Here is a 23,274-nt window from a genome sequence, read left to right as displayed (position 1 = left end):
CCATCCATGTGCACTTCCTGTTGTGCAGCTCTCATCTCAGTTTGCAGAATCACTCTAATATCTCCTGGGATTTCAGAATCTCCCAGAACTCCCAGGCCTCCCACCCTTCCCCTCCTCCGTGCCACCCTGTGTTCCCTGCAGCCTTCTATCATTACCCTGGACACACTACACTGCCTTGGCTTGCTTTGATGCCTGCATCTCTCCACTAGAAAACAAGCTCTTGCGGGAAAGCAGTGCAGTTGGTAGCACTTGTGTTTCTGTTTCTGTTTCCATCCTTGAGATGATTTCGACAGAGAAATGCAGGACACTTTGGAAGTGATCATTTTTTTGTTGTGAATATTCAACAGTGGCCCAGAGTGTTCCAGTAAGGTCCTCTGAACAAACATGTGTCTCTAAGCATCGTGGGATGCAGAGGACCCGTGTCCAGGATTCAAATAAACTTTTAAGTGCAGTCAGGTGATACATATTTGCTCTCTTAGGAATAAAATGATTCCCTGTGTACATGATGTTCAGCTGGGGATTTCCTCTTCTCTTTGTCTACTTCTCATGTTCATACATTTTCTAATCGTCATTACTTTATCTTTAATAAACACGCTGTGTGTGTTTTTAAACCTTTCTTGTGCCTGTCTTTGAAAACGTATGCTTTTTAGTATGCACAGTAGCATGTCCCAAGCCTGTGACCTGTTATATATATCTCAGACCTACTTGGGAGCTGATCTACGCAAGCTTTGTTTATATTCAAGAAAGTCTCTTGTTCAAGCCTCTCTCTCTCTTTGCTCGCTCGCTCTCTCACACACACCCACACATGAGTCTTGGGTAGTATCTCCCTTTTCACTCTGTTACACAGCTACTGAGCTGCTACAGAATGAGTGACAGGAAAAAGGAAAAAATGAACAGAGACCAAAAGAAAGTATGACATGGAGATAGGAAAAAAAAGGAAAAACTTGAAGCAAAAATGAAATGAGTGAGTGGCAGGACTGAATTATGAGATGTTGGCATAGATCCAAAAAACTGTCTAAAAACAAAGACCAAAATAATATAAATGTTTGGCTGTGAATTCCGGGAGAAAGGAAAATCAAGACTATGTCAGCCGTATATCAAAAGGCCCCTCTTGCCCTTTAGAGGCAGGTGGACGAACGTCCATAGCCCCTGTTTTAAATTCATATAATTGAGTTTGTCTGTATGGATATTTGTGGGCACACAATTATGCTTAATTTTCTGATAATTGCTACTATTTTAAAAGTATTGAATTTAGGTAATCAAAAGATTCTTAAAGACGTATTATGCTCAGATAATTTTTTTCCAGGGGGCAATTGTTAGGCTCTCACTCAGGACCTAAATTAAGTAAGCTAATAATGTGGTTCCCTTTCAAAATAATCTTTAAACAATTCTCTTTCAAATTGATTTAGTAAAGATGAAGGGACACCAATTTTCTATTAATAAATATTGTATTCACATGTTAACTTGCTTACTAATTTGTCTCCAGTGACTGAAGTAAAAAGGGCAAAATGTTTTCTAGTTCTTGAGGTTTCCATCCCACCATCAGTTTTCTTTTCCAAGCCAGGTATGTTTGGGCATCACCACAGTAAAGCGACTAAAATTTAGACAATAAAGAAAATCACTTGTTCCCAGGAAACAGCACTCTGCAATCATTATTTTGTTTCAGAACTTTAGCTGCCAGTGACTGCCAAGTTCAGGTGACTGTCTGCGAGCTAGCTTCAGAGTTGGCTGGCAAAGAGGGTATTTTTTAAACAAAATAAATTTCCATTCAGGGCATTACCACTTTGGTGGGAGCAGGACCAATATTCATTTTGCCAATAATATAAGGACTTGCTTGTGGAAACCTGAGTTTTTGGCACAGTATAGTCGATTTATCCCAGTGAAGTTTTAGAGCCCCTTGCAGATTAGCACCCCTGGTGAGAACCAGCTGGCCCTTAATCCAGTTTGTCCCTCACTCAGAGGGCATGTGTTAGTCACCGTTGAGCTGGACTTCTTAGCACATGAGACAGGAAATAGGAGGTGTAAAGATTGGAAAGTGAAAAAAAATTGTCAGTATTTTCAGATGCTATGCTTAGCTAAAGACAAAAAACCCACATGGATCTATACAAACGAGGGCAGAGTTTAGCAAGGTCATAGGCCTAATGGTGTTCCTTTAAGCCCTCAACCAACAAGGGTAAAAACTAAGAAGATATTTCTATTCAGAAGCAGTAATGTAACTAGGAATGTTTACCAGAACATACATAAGGTCTTTATGGAAAATTTAGAAAATGTATTGAAAGACATCAAAAATTCCCCTAAATAAAGTGGATTATGCATAAGGATGTGAATACTTGGTATTTTAACAGTGTACATTATTTCCAAATTAACCTGTAAATGTAATAAACTCCATGCAACGCCCAACTTTTTTTTTTTTTTAAATATATCTTTATTGATTTCAGAGAGAGGAAGGGAGAGGGAGGGAGAGAGAGAGAAGCATCAATGATGGGAGAACCATCATTGATCGGCTGCCTCCTGCACGCCCCTGACTGGGGATCGAGCCCACAACCCGGGCATGTGCCCTGACTGGGAATTGAACCCCAATCTCCTGGATCCTAGGTCGATGCTCAACTGCTGAGCCACCCTCGGCTGGGCAAACCCCAACTTTTTAAGTGGAAATTTAGTGATTCTGAAATTCTTATGGGATGGTAAAGGGTCAAGATGAGCCAGTGATTTTAAATAAAATGATTAAGAAGTTAGCACTAAGTCATAACAATATATTATGAAATTATGGTAGTTCAAACTGTGTTGCATCGCAATAGAAATAGACAAAAAGATAATTGAACCAAATTAAAGAGCTGTGGGGAAACCCCAAGTGTAAACGGAAACAGGGTTCGTGATAAGAAGGGCGTTACGTATCAGTGAGGGAAAGATGAAACAATAAATGGTGAAATTGTGCAGAGTCATTTGTCATTACAGAAAATTTACATGACATTTCTCCCTGTTACAATCTCAAAAATGCATTCCAGACTGACGAATCCCTAAATGTGGAGGTTAAAACTTAAAAGAAAATGGACAGACTTAGCCTATGGCCTCCGCATGGAGAAACACAAAAAGTCCAATTCATAAAGTAGAGCATTGATAAATTTGATGTCATTACAATAGCAGTTTACGGGGGAAAAAAAAAAAGGAACAGACTGAAAGAAGATACCTGCAGTGCATACAACCAACGATGATTAGTGTTCAGAATAAATCAATCAATAAGTGTATAAATCATAAGGAAAGGACAACTGTCCAAAAAGAAAAAAATCGGCAACGGATATGAACGTGCATTCAGTTCACAAGAGAAGACAATTCAGGGGCCCAACAAGCGCTTGGAAAGCCCTCAGCTTCAGTGCTCGTGGGGCACCGGGGGAGTGGACTCGCTCCTGCTGTATTCTCTTCTTCCTTCCCGGTTGGAAAGGGGAGAAAGCTGAGCATACACTTCTAGACCCTCAGCTGCGCGGATTCCAGATGAAAATTGTGTCGCTGATTGTACTCCGGGGAGGTTCAGACGGCAGAGAGAAGAGGGGGTCCTTTTCCCTCTCCCTTCTGGTTGCTTTTGTAGGCAAGCGGTGGAGGGAAACCTGATCCTGCCTGCGACAGGCTCCCCGAGTCCCTTCTCTAGCGGCCTGGGTGGTGAGAAGTGTTCGCAGAGGCCGCAGTGGTGGAGGGGACTTCTTGGTTGTGCCTTTCTGGTCATTGATGAGCAGCTATGGAGGGTGTGATTTTAACTCGTGACTTCCAGAAGTAGTCTCAGAATTGGTAGCCACTAAAAAGACCGTTCTGCTTTGCTCTGGTATTGACTCTAGAGGGCTCCCGATCTCTCTAATAAATCTCTCCCTTCTCAATATACCTAGAGAATCTTTTATTTTTCCTGTATAGAACACTGATTGATACAACAGATAAATGTTAATTAAAATTATACCCATTTCACAGCCCTCCTATGGACAAAAATTTTAATAATTTTTAAAATTAATAATAACCAAACATTGCTGAGGAAAGCTGGAAGTAGTATGAATGAGAAAGCTGTCAATTGTAATTTTCAAGATCAAGGGCATAGGTTCCAGATCTGGATACATAATTGTTCAAATCATGGCTCTCCTACTCACCTTGGGAAGTCCCTTTATCTAAATTTCAGTGTCCTCAGTTCTAAGATGTAGAAAATAATACCTACCTGTAGATGAGTGTAATATGCAATAAAAAATATTATTTATTGAGTCTGAAACCCCATAATGGTAGATATTATCAGATTATATTTCTACAAAATGAAGCTAAAAAGAATGAAAAACAAATGTGAAGAACTGGAGAAACTGTGGAGGAAAAAACACACCTTAGGATATATTACAATAGAGGAGGAAATGAGAAATGTAGACTTTTAGACTTTTAGACTGTGGCCAAAGAATAAGATTACCCAATCTTTTAATACATAAATTAACTGTTACAATTCCTCAGCAATCTATTTATTATAATCATCACCCCCCAAACTGTACCCCTCAGGCTTTTTGTCTCAATGCTACATTGTGGCCACTGCCACTGAACTCCACAGGATTGGTGCTCTGCTGGGGCCCCACTCTGGCCATCGAGAAGAAGCATAGATCTTTCCATTTTCCAAAATATAACTCAGACAAAAGAGAGAAAGTAAACAGGCTTGCTGAAGGCTTGACAAAAGGACATATAATACACCAAATAGCTTATACCTGCTTTAAGCTGTATTTCTTCAGACTCCCATATTCATAGCAAAATTCAGAGCCTTTGCATTACTGCTAGTAGATCTTTACACAGCAGGCGCCATCTCCTTCTCACCATCAGGATCTGCAGTTATCTCCCCACAGCAAAGTTCAGGCCCAATTCTCTTTTGGTCCCAGGAAAATGAATATATTCATCTCAGTTTTTGCTCCAGGATGATTGTGGGAAATTTTAATTTATTTCAGGGCAAGTTTTATACCCCAGTGTGTTTCTTTTTTAAATCCCAGACCTGTTAATCAAAATGTTTTACACAGCTAGGTTTTCTGATATTGAACTATCTTTACATTCCAGGATAAACCATAGTGCATTACTCTTGGAATTGACTATGTTAATTTTACATGTATAATTTTACATTTATTTCCATAATGAAATTATACACTAGTTGATCTAGTCTGTGACATTTTGCCTTGATTTCACATAAAAAATGACACACCTCAAAAAGTCAGCTGCATAAATTACCATCATTTTTCATATTGTGGAACAAATTTTAAAAGGTACAGATGGTCTATTTTGTGATGGTTTAATAGGTCTCTTACGAAATCACCTTTGTTTCATGTCTTTTATAAGAGGATATCTTTACCACCACTTTGCTTTCTTTTACTGCAGTTGATCTATTGAAAACATTTTTATTAATTTCTATCTCCCTAATTTTTTCATTTTATCTAGACTTCTAAGTTTTTATTAAGTAAATTTGTTTATAATAGTCTCTTTTGGATTTTAATAAACCAATTTTTCTCTGAGTTATTTCCTCTTTCTCATTCTTACTGCTATTTATACTTTCTCTTTTGATTAATTTTCCAGGTAGTTTTCTACTTGGTTAGTCCTTTTAAGGAATGTTTTTTTCAGATTTTTGGTTATCACTATTGGCTTTAGTGTTCTATTTCATTATTTCTGTTTTATATTTACCACCTTTCATTTTATTATTTATTTTATCTTCCTTCGACAGTATCTTGATCTGAACAGTTAAAAAATTTTTTTAATCTTTCTAATTTGTGAAAGTATTGATAGATGACATTTTCATGGTCATTCAGTGGTAAATGTTTATCATTTTAATTTAGTTTTTCTTTTTAATACAAAAGCTATTTGTACGTGTGCTTTTTAGTTTCCAAATGGTGATGCTTAGTGGTTAGTTTATCAGTTTTCTGAAAAAGACTTGAAGTTTTACACATTGTATCTACTCAAATAATATTCCTTTTCATTATATGGTTTGTAATCATAATTTGGTCATATAATACTCCATAATGCCAATGTTCCATAACTTATATAATCCTCCTCTAGCATTTAGTTTGCTTTTAGTTTTCTGTTGTTAAAGGTAATGCTGCAATAATTCCAGATACTTTTTTTTTCCTACTGGAGAAAATGAAGTTGGATATTAATAAGGGAAAACCTGGCAATGAAGGTCTTCAGTAAGGAAAATATACAGGACAGTGTCCTAATGCAGGATTAAGTGGGGGGACGAATGCTGTCAGCACCATTATAGGAATAATTTTCTTTGTCAATTAAGAGGAAATTAAGGGAATTAAGTATCGTCAAATTTAGTAAATCATAATGACGACTTAAACCGTGAAGACCAATGAAGTAGTTTTAAATGCAGCACAGCTACTTGTATAAACCCATAGCATTCCTGCCTATGAAAATGGCTTCCTGGTGTCTCCTGGACTTTCACCCAGGCGGAGTGACCAGTTGCTGCTGTTTTCAAGGCCTCAGCATTTAGGACCATTTTCCCCAGGCATTTCACACCTCATCAAAGAGTCGGGGCAATGAGGCGTGGGTCTCACCACCTTTGGCGACCTCTTCAGTCCTCGCCATTCCCCAAGGCCAAGAGTGTGAAACCTCTTCTCGGCGCATTTTCACTTCTTCCGACTCCCCTTCCTTGAGGGCCTTTAAAAAAAAAAAATTAATTTGGGGTTTTGGGTTGTATTCTGTTTTTGTTTTTAGTGTTCAGACCTTTACAAGAAAACAATGTCAGTCTTTTTTTCCAGAGGGGAAAATGTTCTCTTACTCTTCAACAGCCTGCAGCAGCCAAAAGACCAAAACGCACGTTAGCTTTCATCTACCCTGAATAACTCTTGCAGCATGCCCACCAAGAAGCCTCTCAATGTCACCTTTCTGAGTGTCTCAGTGAAAGTGGAAAGACAGCCCACGTCCTTGTTACAGTCAAACTAGGGATGTTTTGTTAATATTCTTTGCCTGAAAGGAATCTCTTACTTACCTCCCTCTGTTTTGTGTAACTTTGCCCAGCTCTGACCTGGAGCTTTGCCCAATGTCTACAGTCATATATGGCAGAAACCGTGGATTTTAAATAATGTTTCCCTTCATAAGGGAGCTGAGAAAACAACACCATTGCGGCAGGTCGAATGTGCTGTTCGTGCAGGTAATGTTAGCATTATCCTGGGAGGAAATTTGAAACTTGGTGGTCTCCTGAGTCACTCAAGTTAACGTTTTAGCAGATTCAACATTAAAAGGGATTCGGGAACTATTAAGGGGGAACAGAAGTGCTGCTGTTCTCTGGGCCTCCCTGTTTTTGGTAGTTTTCTCTTTGCCTCCACGATCATGTGCCCTTCCTGAGATCTATAAAGAAGATGTAAAAATAATTTTAAAAGAGAAGTATCTAAATTAAAAAGGAATAAGCTAGATAAGAAAAAAGATTAAAACAAAGTTGACTCACAAGAAAAGAAAGAAATGTAACTTAATGGAATAAAGTACAATAATAGGAAAAAGGTTAACATTTCAAACGTTGAGGAACAAAACAAACTCAGGCAGCAAAATTGTAAAGACATAAAATCTGATTTCAGACAAAAAGTTCAAAAGGATACATGTGAACAGTTAAAACTGATAATAAGAGTAAAAGAAAAAAAATGAAATTACAAACTAAAAGATTGAGAACAAAAACAATAAAGTGAGTAGTGAAGTATTTTAAAAAACAAAATTTGTTTTCAACACTCAGAGCCCCTTTAGGCACTTCCTGCCCTGCTCTCCACCTCCTGGGTCATCCACAAGCTTTCTCCTTGGTTGGCAGAGCCTTGGTAAGGAAAAGGCCATTGCACTCTCACCTATCATTACAGGTGCCTTCCATTCTTTCCAGCGACCTTGTCAGGCCCAGTTGCGCAGTGGGTTTTGTCACATTGACTCTCCTGTTTACAGACAAGTCTGAAAAAACAAACTTTTGCTTAAATTGAGCACCTACTGCACTACTCTGTCTTCTCCCTGACTCCCCCCAACTATCAGATTCTGTATGAAAGTAAAAAGGAGGGAGAAGAAAAGGCAAGTCTTTATGAAGGTGCTCCCTGGGAGACAAACCACACGTCATTGCCAAGAGAAATTTGCCACTGTGAATGCCAGCGCCGACTCCAGTGTCCTCATTTCCTTTCCCACCTTGAGTTTCCAGGACTGTAATGAGTTTTGAGGAGTGTACATTTGCAAAGGAGACCTGAGGGCTTGCTTAGTGGTGGGGGCTAATCTCAAACCCTAAAAAGATGTCCTGGAGTTAACTGCAGCCCTGAATTAGTCCTGTAGCTCCACTGCAGCCCCAGTTACACTCAGATGAAGGCTGCTGAGGTAGCTGGTATCCATCAGTGGCTTTTCCTCTAAAAGTATGCAAGGAGACACAAAACCGTATAAATAATACAAACAGAGCCTCAGGACAAACTCCACCAAGCTCCCTTTCCTCTCCAATCGCTGAGCCCAGATATGTCCTACCCAGAAATTCTGGAGCCACCATATGCTCCAGTAAAGCAGTGACAACCACCACAGTAACAGTAGCATGGCCACATCAGGGGACCTCAGCACTGTGACCATGTCAGAGTTGGACAGCTTCAGTACTCTGAAATGGCCGCATTTCTCTTGATAATGAACCAGCAATAGCAGGAGTGACAAAATGAATATTTACATATTGGTGCAAAGTGGATAGAATGAAGAGTAGCCATGTGAATTTGTTCATGAGTATATGTGAGACATCTTCCTTGGACTCCAAGAAATACATGGGGGAGGGTACAGAGCAGGGCCTTGGAGGGCTGTGGTGTTTGGAGCGTGGTAAGAAAGGGCCAGGGAAATACTCCTATGTATCTCACTTTTATTCATAGTTGACTGTGGCTAGGGAAAATATACAAAGACATAAAGAATGTAACTTAAAATGACAGTAGCCTGAAGTCTACAACTGAGATGAAGTCCGACATAAATCGCACATCCTGTATTAATTCCTCAGCCCTCAATTCTCTAACTCTCCTTAAGATTTTGTTCCTTAGGGAATTGCTCTCTGCCATGATGTAATATCATCTTTTGCCTACCAGTTTGTAAAGAAAAAGGAATGTCATAATCGCCAATTACTTGGAGAGGGTCCAAAAGATCCTAATAAAAATGATCAGGCTTGTTAAAATGAACAATTAGAAAAGCTAAAGGAATCGGAGTGATGTGTCCTTGGGAAAAGTAGGGATCCCTTCATAAAAAGTTCAGGTATTTCCTTTTTAGTCCAGAATGAGAGTGTTTGATAAGATTATAAAGGGTGCAGAGAGGGGAAGTGAAGGAATGTTATTGCTGTTGGGGGTATGCCTTGAGGGATGATTCTTTAGGAACAAAACAGTGAAAAAAGAATCAACAGAAAAAAAATGTTGGTGCTGCAATTCATCTTTTTTTTTTTTGGTAATAATTAAAACCCTACATTAAATTCAAACTCAAACTTTAGAGAACATTAGGTAATATTTGAAATTTGGGTTGAGGTTTATACTATTGCTAGCGGCCTAGTAAGTAAGGGCATGAATTATCTGTCTCTTTGGACCTGCAAGAGGTGCTATAGAGAAAGACCTAGAACAGCAAAAGGCAATCTACATCAAAGCAGGGGAGAAATATATTGCTAAACTTATTTCAGAGAAAATAATTTGATATCTGTAGAAAAATATATGAATACAATATCTGGAAAATAAAAAGAATTCCTGAACTGACATAAAGTTCATAAGCCTTGGGCTTAGCAAGCCTGTCTAACTTCTTTTTAATATAAAAGAGAAAGAAACAGTCATGGGAAGTTCTTCCTTAGGCAATTATATATTTCACATGGCTGTTAGGCAGCTGTCAGTGTCAGTAATGATGCTATGAAAATGGGAATCTTAAATTGGAAAAAAAAAAAAAAGGTCCTGTTTATATTGATAAGAAAACCTCTAGTAACCAACTGAAAGAAGCACAATAATGAGAAAATATATGAGTTAGTGAACCGAACGTACACTTCTCTTTTATGCTTGAATTTTCTCAAGCAAATTCTGATAAAAAGAAATAAATCTGAATTTGTGGTAGGAGATAAGAGATAATATCAGATTTGAGTCAAAAGGAGGTGACTTATTCACCTTCCTGGTTCTTTATAACAATACATGTGAGTTCACTAATAAAGATTTACAACAACACCTCATCTTTCTGATATCATTGCAATTAGCTAGTTATTAATAATAGGAAAGGAGAAAAAGGGAGGCCAGACATTATAAGCATGGCCATTTGGGCAGCTTCACCAGGAAGCTGCAATTTCACACTTTCCAGGGAGCCATCAGCCCATTAGCTGCAGGTCACTGGGGGAAGAGGTCCAACAAAGGGGAAGATGGGCACATGTACAATGAGTTGGGGTAACACAGGGTAAGTGCCTGTCAGTCAAGCCTGGGGAACCATGGATTGGATAAAGTAGGCAGGGCCATTTCAAACCTGTGAAAATTTGGGGAATACATAATCCCCCAAACAAAGGAGCTCGCTCTCTTGGCTCTTGGCCCTCTGGTTCCTTTGGCTTTGCTCCTGCTTGTGTTTCCTCCATGGCCATGTGGCCATGCAGAATCCACGTACAATGGACTGATGGACTGCAACTGGGAAGACCAACTAAGCTAGCCTGATGTTGGACTGTATACTGCTCCAATATGGAGCAAAAATTCCAGACATTGACTTTGATTCTAGCTCTGCTGAAACCACAGCTATACTTCATCATTGGGGGGACAAAGGGAAATAGGACCTTGGAAACTCAGGGGCTTGATTCCACAGAAATAAAACTTTCTGCAGTACCTCACCCTCCCATGGGGCGCTCTGGAAGTTCTTATTTCAGCAATACGCCTAGAACCCCACTTCCATGGATAACATTTCCATGTCATTTGACACATGCGTTAGGCAAGAAGTAGTGTCAAATGACGCCTGACTTGGAAGAGGTGGTGTGAATCAAGCTCTTGCCTCCCCAGACAGGTCAATTTTTGCATTAGCTAAGTTTGTCCATCCCAGTTTTAAAGATTACCTTTGTTACAACTTCTAATTTCCTCAGTGGTGCATTCCTACTTTAAGAGTTCTCCCTTTAGTCTAAATGAAACGTTTACATATATAAATCATTCACGTTTTCTCCATTGATACAGGCTGGCCCTTTGTAGTTTATTTTCTCTTTCCCAGGCGAAGTAGTGGCAATTCCTATAAACTTTGTTCAGAGTCCCTTTACCAAGTCTTTATCTAAACCACCTCTGCATTTATAAGATTTCATGCTTAAAAACTTAGCAATTTTCCAAACAATGACACTGTGCTATGAAAGGGCCCGGGGCACTTTGAATAAGACAAGTAGTTTCCCACAATTATGCACTTGGATTTGTTTTTTCTAGAGTGCTACACTGCTGTTCAAATTGAACTATCTTAAAATAGGCTGGATAATATCCATGATGGTTGGTTAGCAGGTCAGGTTACCTGGGAAAGAGGAGTCCCTTTTAAAAAGATTCACATTAGCTCAAATATGTAACACTGAAAATAGAAGTGAGTTCATGAAATACTTTCTTATATTTGTACACAGAAACAAAGCATTAATGGGAACCACAATTAACGCTAATAATAAAAGTGGGAAAAGAAACAAAATGGATAAATGTTCTCCTTCTTTCCTCTTGTGTTTTTTCTGTTCTTTCCTTCTCCAGTTATTTCTCTCCTCAGAGTCCAGTCTATCACTGGAGCACCATCAGAGAAAGTGGGCAAATTCAGTTCAGAGCACCCCCCAGGCCCACTTTTCTCCCTTACCTATGCCACCTCGAGGCAGCATGGCAAATCGGCACCAGACAGTTGCCTAGTTTCAAGGTGGAAAATCATCGTATGCTGTGGACGTATTCATTCATGTGACAGTATAGAAAAGTTCTGGAGCAAACAAAATTGAGTTTTAATTTTGTATCAAGTGGCATCTAGCTGTAGTCTGTGTTCTCTCCCTGGGCTATAGGCCATACCCTCCATTTGGCCAGCATCGGTTTGTCCCCTGGCCCCTGTACAATGCTTGACATTGTGAGCCTGTGATCCCCACATCTGGTGCACTGGCCTTCCCCTAGTTGGCCAACATCACTCATCTGATTTCTTTACATAAAGATCTCTTCAATCACACCTCTATGATATGACTTTTCTCTCATTAAATAAAAATGAAAAGCCTTCTCAATGAATGGCATTAGAGTAACTCTTTAAATCCAAATCTATTGTACATTATAACTCTTAATTTTTTTCCTTTCTGTTTGCTTTATGATTTAATTTCAGCATATAATCTTACAGTGGCTTATTATCAGTTTTCTCAGCCTATTGTCATCTGTTTTCAATTGTAAACTTTAAAGAGCAGCAGGGAGTGGGTCTGTGAACTGCTCTGTATGCGTCCAGAATAGCATTACACGGAGGTCAGTGTCAACTAGGTGTTCATTAATGACAGTGTCCAGGAGGTTCTGCCTTCCCAGTTCCCTCTCTTACTGAACTGTCTACTAGTGAAAGAGTGTTTGGGAAAATGTTTTTGTTAGAGTCTAATCAGAATGCCACAGCACTGTTTCACTCTTTGTGCCTTGCCCCACGGTGGCTCTGGCATTTGAGTGAGGGGCAAAGGAGAGAGAATACTGATGTTTCACGTAGGCAGTGGTATAGAAGGGTTAGGACACGGAGTTTTATTGGTGTGGGGTTACGATTCTATTTGAATCCCAGCAAACAATCCACTGAAAAGAGCCCACTCTTTCTTTCTTTCTTTCTTTCTTTCTTTCTTTCTTTCTTTCTTTCTTTCTTTCTTTCTTTCTTTCTTTCTTTCTTTCTTTCTTTCTTTCTTTCTTTCTTTCTTTCTTTCTTCTCTCTCTCTCTCTCTCTCTCTCTCTCTCTCTCTCTCTCTCTCTCTCTCTCTCTCTCTCTCTCTCTCTCTCTCCCCCCCTCTCTCTCTCTCCCCCTCTCTCTCTCTCTCTTTCTTTCTTCTTCTTCTTTCTTTTCTCTTTTTCTTTTTCTACACCCATTTAGCATTGAACAATTACAGTGGGGAAGATTTTGTATCATCAAAGACATAAATTATATTGTGGGTGTGAGAAATAAGTTTGGTGTGGGTTTATGTGGAAGGTGTACTTTCCATTGTTATTTCAAATACCGTTCCTCACCTCACCTTGAAAGAAAAGCTCTTTCACAGAAGCATTTGGCTTTTTATCACCTATCTGTTTAGCCATCGCTCCTGGTATATGCATACTGTGAATTAACAGAAACAACCCTTTTTGTTTCTCTTGAAGATATCTAAGTAAAGTTTCAAGTAGCCAATTAGCTTTTTGACCTCAGCTTTGTTGGCTGCAGAAAGCTCGAGTCCCAGGAACATTTGGTTCTCAAGGCATTTGGATCTCATGAGGAAGCATCGGTGCCAGCACCAATCAGAACGGCTGCCAGTTGTTATTCTTCTTCACAACTGGCGCCCACTGCCAGCCCTGTCACAGAGCCGCGATCAGTCTCTGCACCTGCCTATCAGGGGATGTTCGCAGAGAGAACGGAGTGGCTGCATCTGCAGATACCCCCCAGAACCAGGAGGCAGAAAGGAGGGAGAGTGTCAGCCCCCAAATACGGACAGAGAGAAAGGCTACAGGGTGAAGAAAAAACCCAGAGAAATATGCAACAGCTAGCTGTATGGCATGATATAAAGTCAAAACAAAGGAGGATGAACTACAGTAGGATGCTTATTGTTGGAATGCACAGTTTCCACCCCATGCATGCGCTCCGTCCTTAATTTAACCCTTGAATAGGCTATCTCAGTGTTTCATGGACATGTCTTTGCAACAATACTTCAAGCTTGTTATCAAGAGAGAGAATCTGAGAATCCTTTATTTATATACCCTGTGTGGGTAGAATCCTTCTGTGCCTATAGTTCCGTGTTAGTGTGGAAGAACTTGGTAGGTTGGTTGTTTTGTATATGACATGGGGTTTTTTGTTTGTTTTTGCAAATCTGTTATCAACTTCTTTCTTACAAACAAGGAAACTGAACAATCATTTTAAAAATTAATAAAAGAGCCTGGCCGGGCATGGCTCAGCGGTTGAGAGTTGACCTAGGATCCAGGCGATCGGGGTTCGATTCCTGGTCAGGGCACATGCCCGGGTTGTGGGCTCGATCAATGACTCTCTCGTCATTGATGTTTCTATCTCTCTCTCTCCCTCTCCTTTCCTCTCTCTGAAATCAATAAAGATATATTAAAAAAAAAAGAAAATTAATAAAAGAAATTGCCATATGTCTTTATGCAGGAGTCTATAAAATGGTGAATATAGATACCTGTATTTTGTGTTTGTAAAAACTATAATTCTTTTTTGAGACCTGGAATAGGAAATTCTAAATGAATTCTATCATACTTTATTTAAAAGTATTGCATTTTTCTTACCTTTACAGATACATATACTTCTGTCCTTTATACAGTTAGTGCAAGCTGCACCTCATGATTGCAGAAGCCCTTTAAGTCTATGTTGAAAGCCGAGTTCACATTGCGTGAAATTTCTTTTTAATTGGCCTGCGATGAACTTAGCTCCTCAGTTCTCCTCTCTGAGTGAGCTTGGAATGCCTTATATAGTCAATCAATAAAGTTAGCAATTTAATGTCCCGGCTCTTATTTCATTGTGCTGTTTTATAAGTATTCTTTTCAACTTCTGTGTTCAATAAAATTCTCTCAAATAAATGGATTCATGTTAGTTTAAAAATGAAAGAGGAAAAAGCGCTTTCTAAAATCTTAAATCTAACAAGATGTTTGATACAGTTGAAAGATCAAACAGTCTGAAAGAAAGGGTGAAAGCACAGACATATTTAAAATTTAACAAAACATTGAAAATATTCCACATCTGTCCAGGGATCTCCGTCTTCTGCCAGTGCCAGTAAAATCCGATCAAGCTATAGGCATTTTGGGGGTGAAATGTATATATGTAGGGAAAATTACCTATATCTATGTCTGTCTTTATACTTCTTCAGATCATGACTGTATGGATTTTTAAAGGGAAAAGAAGAGTACAGAAAAAAATATTTTGGAACTATTGCAAATAGACTATTCAGAGTACATGTAGATAAATTATTTGATTTAACTCACAATGTCTGTAGACTCTCCTGTAAAAATCTAGCCTCAGATAAATATTACTCTCAAGTCAGCCTACAGCTCAGTTCATTCGATAAAGCTTGGTCCAAAAGGATGGTAATTTTGTACTTTCCGAAGTTAAGCTATGAATTTCTTCTGCAGTAACAACATTTGCTGTTATCAAGTCTTCCAGATCCTAGTGCAAATGGAGGCAAAATTTTTCTTAATAAAATCTCACCACTTGTAGAATATTCTGATATTTTTTAATAAAAAGAAATCAAGCCTTTTGAAGGCTTGGGTTTAAGTTGAAGATAAGAGTTGTCTTTTTTCTAGAATATTCCTTAGGTCATAGGGGGGAAAATGGGGAAAAAACAAAAGATAATCTTAATTGGATATCATTTTAAAAGATAGATATCAATATTTCAGTTTTGGAATTTAATCTTTTTATCTGAGTAGCAGCAGAGCATGAGCTGTTCCATGAAATTAAGAATCCCACTATTCATTTGCTGTTCATTAAATGCTCCAAGCTATAGTCCTGGAACAATTACAGCTCCACCATCATTTCGCTCAATAATCTGGGCAATTTGGTGAAGTGATAAAGTGGATCTCCAGCACCCTCCAGGACTTTCTGAACACACACCACCCTCTTAGTGACCACCATTGGAGTGCTCTTCCTGGGCAGCCCAGTGACCAAGATGCTCTTATCTTCCTCAAGGGGTGTGTCCCCCACCAAAGCTTCTCCTTTCGAGTCTCAATCCCTTAGAACCCTACTGAAAAACAAAAGTAAACTGATAACTGGATTTAAAATTTGAGTGGTTCTTGCCCAGCCAGATGTGGCTCAGCGGTTGAGCATTGGCCTAGGATCCCTGAGACTGCGGTTTGATTGCCAGTCAGGGCACATGCCTGGGCTGCGGGCTCCCTCCGCAGTCGGGGGAGTGCCGGAGGCAGGCGATCAATGACTCTCTCATCATTGATGTTTCTATCTCTCTCTCCCTCTCCCTTCCTCTCTCTGAAATCAATAAAGATATATTTTAAAAAAATTGAGTGGTTCTAAATGGTTTTATCTAATGCTTTTCCAGATAACCTATCCATAACAATAGTAGAATAAGTACCATGGAGATTTTATTTATTGATTGATTGATGATTGATTGATTGATTTAGTACCATGGAGATTTTAGACATCATGGCAAGACAAGTGAGGAGGTATTTGGGGGCAAGAATTTTAATGCCTATGAAATAAAAATGGTAAAGGAGACCACTCTTCCAAGGAGTCATACTTTTTGCACAGATGCTGAGCTGCAAGGAAGGTCAAGACTTGCCAATCCTCACCATTTGCTGCTATTCCAAATCCTTATATGAAAGCAACAGCCCAGTTGCCTGTGACCAGCTATACGACCACTCTTCGAGCTTAGAGGTGGAAGGCCCTCCAAAGTATTAAAATAAAAATCTTACTGATGAGTTCTGGACTCCCCCTGACTTCCATTCCAGTCCTGTAAGCATGGGTTTCTGCCTTCCTGCTTTGTCCTGTGAACACTTGAGCTTCACTTCCATCACCTGAGCAGGCCGCCTGGCAGCTGTCCTCAGAGGTTTGCTGAAACCTGGAGGAGGAAAGAGCAGGAGATTTATTTTTAGACTTTTGTGTGCCTTTAATGAGGAAAAGGGAGTTTTGTACAACGCCACAGGTCCGTATCCTGACAGCAAGGAAGCATATCTCCGTATGGCATCAAATCCCCGCTGCAAGTAGAAGTCTAGAAAATCAGCTAAGGAACAGAAGAGATGGTCACTTTTGCTGTAATGTTACCCATATTATTTTCTTGCTGGAGTTTAGAAGTGATGTGTGGAGATAAGGCCACAGAGTACAACTTCCTGAAGACACCGTAACTACTTTTAAGCCAAGTGAACTTCTGCAGTGACTCCACATTTCTGCATTTTAGTGTCAGTGAAATGTGAGATTATCAAGTTGCTTTTCATTATAAAATGGGTTTGTTTAATATGTCAGTTCTCAACCTGCAAGGTGCAAGGGAGAGAGGCCCTGATTAAATTAGATATTCATTCACCAAATTTCAATAGAATACCTACTTTGTACAATAAATATGACATGACATTTGAGCATTTATAGTGAGTTTTAGATACAGTAACTCATTTAAACCTCAAAGTAGCCCTATACAAAAATCAACATGAGACCCAGAGAAGTTAGGTAACTTGCCAGAACTCATAACTATCTGGGGTATACAGGTGTTATAAGACATGTTTCTTGCCTTTAAGAATTTTGATTTTGAAATATCTCATTAAAAAGTATGATCACTGAAGATGAGTTAAGCACATTTGACGTTCTATCTTCCATACTTGTCACAGTACTTGGAACCCAGTATGTATTCAAGAAACATCTAGGGTAAGAGTAAAGTAATTAGTATGGTAACATCTTAGGAAGAGTAACAAGTGCCTGGGAAAGGCATTGAATTAGTGAAGGGTCTTTGGTCAGGGTTTGATGAAGACGACTAGGAGTCTTAAGTTCAACATATTTATTATCTTCAAATTGTTTCTTAAGGTCAATTTTTTAGTAAGTGGAACTAATTTTAAATGCTTTTGATGACATTGCTTAATTAAGTCATCATTAGGTTACTTATTTTCAAATTCTTATGTTTTACTTGCGAGATAAGTAAAGGCATCAGAAATTTTCTGTTATAGAATAATACAGATCATAATCTAAATATCAAATGGTTGGAGTAAGTTTAAGAATAGAGAGCCCCTGACCAGTGTGGCTCAGTTGGTTGGAGCAACGTTTCGGCACTGAAGGGTCACGGGTTTGATTCCCGGTTAGGACACATACCCAGGTTGCGGATTCGGTCCTTGGTGGGGTACATAAGGAACTGATGATTCTCTCTCACATCGATGTTTCTCTCTCTCTTTCTCTCCCTTTCTCTCTCTCAAATCTATAAAAAGCCTATCCTTGGGTGAGGATTACAAAAAAATAGAGAAAAATTTAAAAATAACCTAAAATTATGTACCAAGTTTTTGGATCCTGTTACTCTCTAGCTTTAAAAATGAGAAGGCTCTTTTCTCTTACAGAATAAAATCAATGGCTTAGCTTAGTATTTCAATCTCTCTACAAACTAACACCGTCCTCTAACACCGAGCTCAAAAGCTACCTTTCCTGTAGAGATTTCCTAGATTCCCCCAGAGATTAATTCTCCCTACCCCCTTGGCAGAGCTACTTCATTTAATATATCTTTTACAACACTTAATATAATAACCTACCTTGTATTAGAGCGTTCTGTGTTGTCTCCACTTTTTATTTCTATTACAGCAACTAACACAGCGTGGCCAAGAAATGTTTGTTTTATTAATAACAGCAACTTGGAGGTGAATAGATGTAAAACATTTTTAAAGATACGAGCACATGAAAACCTAACTACTGACTGGCTGTGTTAATGTAATACAGAGTTTGGATTACTCCAGTGAAGGGAATACATCGTTCAGCCGCTCTTTTGGGGAAGGCTCTTTCGAAATTCACAAACCAAACTGATTTCAGTTTAACACCTCTATGTTTTCACTTCCCGATAAAGGCAAGAACAAGAAAAGAAAGGGTCATAATGGCATACCAAAGCTTCAGGAAATAGTAATAGCAGTGGGCCAGAATAACCTCCAAACTGAGCCATAAGCCTCTGATTACCTAACAATGTGGTCAGGCTGAGGAGGTACAGGGATACATCTGAGGAGGGTGAAAGGGTAAAACTGTAGAAAAGACCCTTAAATAGGATCTCTACAGAAAGGAAATTACAAGAAGGAAGCTCTACCGTGTCATTTTTCCCCCTTATATCTTGGGAGTTCCTGTTTTGAACAACAGTGGTTTCTGTAATAATCAATGAAACAGGTTCTAACTGTTGAGCCCCTGCTGTGTGGCAAGTCTTGTTAGATTTCAAAATCACTGAAAGGCTTAACTGCAAGGAGGATGTCATTTAGGTTCCATGAAAGATAACATGGGAATAGGATTTATTGAAACCAGTTCTGTGATCAGAATCGCTTCTATTATTAAGGATTGCTAACCTAAATACAGCTGCATTTGGCAAGCCCGATACGTAGTAAAGTTTCATTGATACCTAAGAGGACAAAGAGAGAAAGTGTGAGAACGAACTCTTGGGTAATTTTTAAGGGACACCTAATACCAAAACATTCTCTTAATTTTTACTATAAGCCTCTTTTCCAATCAAAACACTACAAAAGTTATTAAAATATTTAAATGGCCTGATTTTGGCATTGACTTTCCCCCATTCCATTGGCAGCTTTTCCACCTCGTGCCTCTATTTTTACTTACATAAAACGAGGTTAATATCTGCCAAACTATATTATAGCATTGTAGTGAGTCCAAACAAATATACATATGAGAGTAATAAATTTTAAAAATGCATGAGAAATTATTGTCACTTACACTGTAATATATTGTTCAAAGATACTAATGATCCCCGAAAGGAGCTATAGAACAAAGTGAGAAATGTAATTTAGAAATATTTAGTTATTTCTCACTTTGTCTAGAAATAACATTATAAAGAAAGTGAAATATAACAACATCTATAGCTCTCAGGGGTTAGAAATGAGCTTTACCCTGACCCTAAATTATGAATCAGGCTATTTAAATACTCGTTCAATTATTTGGAGAGGGGAGCAAAAAGGCTTTCCCCCTTGGCGTCCCATGCCGTAGGGGAGGTAATGGGGTAAGGATTCCCATTATATATGTGAGTTAATATTAAGTTTAGATGGCTTCCAGAAAGTCATACCCTATGCATCTATGAAGGAAATAATAGAGACATAAAATGTTGAAATTTTTCCTTTGCCAGAGGAAACTAACCTTGTGTTTACACATCACCAGAACAGGCTGCTGAGTTATTTAAAGAGCAGGTAAAACAGGTACTTAGAATTGTTAAAGGGAAAAGAAGTATCTTTTCATTGGACTGATTCACCGCTTTGTTTCATTCTGCTTTATTTCTTCATCAATTAGTCCTGTTGCATAAATGGAGTGGACTTGCCTTCGAAGGAAAGCGCTGGTGTGATTGAGGGGTAGGCTGAGGCTCTCCTCTCAGCACAGGCTGTGATTACTCCCTGCAGGGAACAGGAACCAGCGGGTCTGTGAGGTATTGAAAAAGCCAGAGAATTGCACCATAACAAAAGATGGAAAGCAAGACAAGGGACTGCCTGAGAACTGTCTTCAATAAATTAATGTGCAAAAATAAAAGGACACCATTTAAGCAAAGGAAGAAGCACCATAAATGTTAAGGGGAGGTCATAATCCTCTCCCTTCATTGCAATTGTTATGTTAATTATTATGTTTAGTGTAGTTAAGAAAAAAGATTGAATAATCTATCATAAACTGAGAAATTGACACTATCTCTTTTTCCACTGGGAAGGTTTTGTTTATCATTGGTTTTTAACTGTTGTTTCTACTTTAAAAGTTAATAAATGTGTGAGGACTGGATAATATCTATCTAATATGATTGAGGTCTTCCAATATAATACAAATATTATTGCAAGATATATACACCAAAGGAAATGTGTATATTAAAGCAAAAAAATAATATTTTGTTGGGGGCGGGGGGACTAAACCAGAAAGCCTTGACTTTAGAATAATAGTTACCTTTTACCTAAATGTATCCTTTTGGCTACAAGAAGGGTAATTCAGAAAAATTGAGGAGAGTTTAGAAGATGAAGCCTTCATTGATCTTGATGATTTAGGGAGGCTGGTTCATCCCTCCTTTCATGCAGGATTATCTTTAATGATTTCCAGGGAAACCAAGCGCATCCATGCAGTGGCTCCCTAAATCTTCTGCTTTACAAAATAAGCAGCCAGAGTTCTTGGGATGGGCTGTGAAAGAGGCAGAGACATTAGGATTCTCCAGTGCACTAATTGATTTAGCAGCAGTTTAAAACAATGTTGAGCGTTGTCAGAGATGTTCCTTTGAGGTATTAAATCAAGTTTCCCAAGATGGATTGCATGCTAACCACATACTATCTAAAAATCTCAAGGGCTGTTTATTGTTCTGCAATTTATGATCGCCTTGTTAGAGGATTGCACATCAGCTTCCCTCGAGCCTAGGAAGAAACGGAGACAAATAGCATGCAAACTATATTGAACAATTCATTATATTATATTGTAGAAACCTAAGCACAGTGTGGAGATAACCCTTTTATGCACGCTGCCTTATTGAGCAGTAATCACTCTGTAATGCTTTAGTTATTTAAATCATATTTATAATAACACATATTAATGTAACATCCCTCATAAAGTTCTCAAGGCGTTTTATGGGGTATATAAACCATGGAAAAATACAAAATTTTAAAATGCAGATATACCTACCCTGGGGTGTTTGAAGCAACCTAATGAGGAATATATACAAAGTCCCAGGCTGACGGTTTAACTATTTAAGGAGCACACAGAATAACTAAAACACATTTTAGGATATTGCTGGTTACGAATTCATTCCTGATCCAAATATTTGGCCAGGTTGTGTAAGTGCTTATTTTCAGTTTTACTGTTATGGGTAGGAAGAAAGATGAGAAATGTTTAGAACATTTTCAATCAAAGCTTTCAAATTCACATGCATGAAAATCAATCACTGATTTGGTTTTATGTATTTTGTAAAATTACATTTTTAGAGCCGGGGGGGGGTTCATTTTAAGGCAGATGAAGTGATTTATCTCGGCACGGCTTGCCTAGATCTGGAATAGTGCTGTGCACCTAGGTGTCAGCTAGATGATTCCATAATTACTTGTTGACTGATGATTAATCCATTTAGCCTCAAAGAAAGGGAGCGGGGAGTCTTGGGGTTTCACGTGGGTACTCTGCTTTCCACAATACAGGAGTCTAACCTGACCGAGTCTAAGTTGGTCTAGCTGCTTCCCTTGAATTTTTCTTTTAGTTTTTTACCACTTAGTGGTTAAATATAGAACTACGAAAAAGTTTGCAATCAACCTGTGTACTTGACACTATTTAATACTCTGTTTTTTTTCTTTTTATTTTTTAGCATTTTTTTCAACTTACAACATTCAAAACTGAAATAATGCAAGTTAAACAATAATCTCATTTATAGTTACACTGCTTTCATATGAATGAGACATATACTGTTTCTTTTCTAGAACGTAGCACATTCATAAGTCACGTGGAAGAGAGAAAATAAGAGCAGAGCTTTCTGACTGGAGGCCAGTCGCGCCATTGGCAGTGATGCCGTCACCTGCAGCCATTCACTTCCCCTCATTGCTCTTGGTTTGAGTATATTGGTGTGAACACAAACTTTATTGAGTGCTTAGGAAGACATCAGGAGTTCCAGGGAAGGAACAGAATAAAGGCGGGGTAACCAGCGCCCCAGTTGTTCAGTAGTTGTTCCAGGGTCAGAAACCTTCCTTCACAGCATCATCTGCAACACATTAATACAGCGCAGAGTGTTTCACATGAAGGAAACATTGTAGTGTGAATAAATGGTTTCCTTTTTGTTGAGAAAGAGTGGAATCTAGCAGGAGCCAGTTATTAGCATTGACGTTCAATTGTTTAAACATAATGAAAATTTTCTCAGTGGTGTCCTGCGGGCTGTCTGGTTTTGTGGTCTTAATTTTTAACAAAGCCGTTAAATCCAGAAGTCTGCTCACCAGTATTGCCATACCCTGTCTGAGTTGCATTGCATACCAAATTCTTTTTATGAAAATGAGGCTTTCTGAAAATACAACGGAGCACAGGTCTAACTGTAAAAGAAAGGCTCTTTTCTTGGAACAAATGAGCTGCTCTACTGTTTTAAGCAAAACTGTCTAGACGACTTACCTCCAGTTTTCTTAAGTTCTGAACCCGAGTCTTTGGAGTCAAATCAGAAAGCAACAGGAAAGATGTAACATATTTTCAGAAGTCCTGTGACTTAAGCAATCTCAGTCCACTCCTGATCATCATTTTTATACAATTCCTGGGAATGACTACCTATTGCATTTGCCGTGATTCACGCAACAACTGTTTATTGTGTGAGCTTCTGTGATAGGTGTTGAGAAGTCAGTAATGAACACAGAATCCCTGACTGCACGGTTTTCCAGTGAAAAGACTTTCAGCTTCCAGGTGATTAGATGATTTGGGGGTAAATATATATATATATGGCCCCTGAAAAACATGGATTTGGATTACATTGGTCTACTTACACAGAATTTTTTCCAATAAATCCGAACAGTACTGTAAATGTATTTT

This window comes from Miniopterus natalensis, chromosome 2 (assembly GCF_054644295.1).
Source record: "Miniopterus natalensis isolate mMinNat1 chromosome 2, mMinNat1.hap1, whole genome shotgun sequence".
Lineage (NCBI taxonomy): Eukaryota > Metazoa > Chordata > Mammalia > Chiroptera > Miniopteridae > Miniopterus > Miniopterus natalensis.
This window is presented reverse-complemented; position numbering follows the sequence as displayed.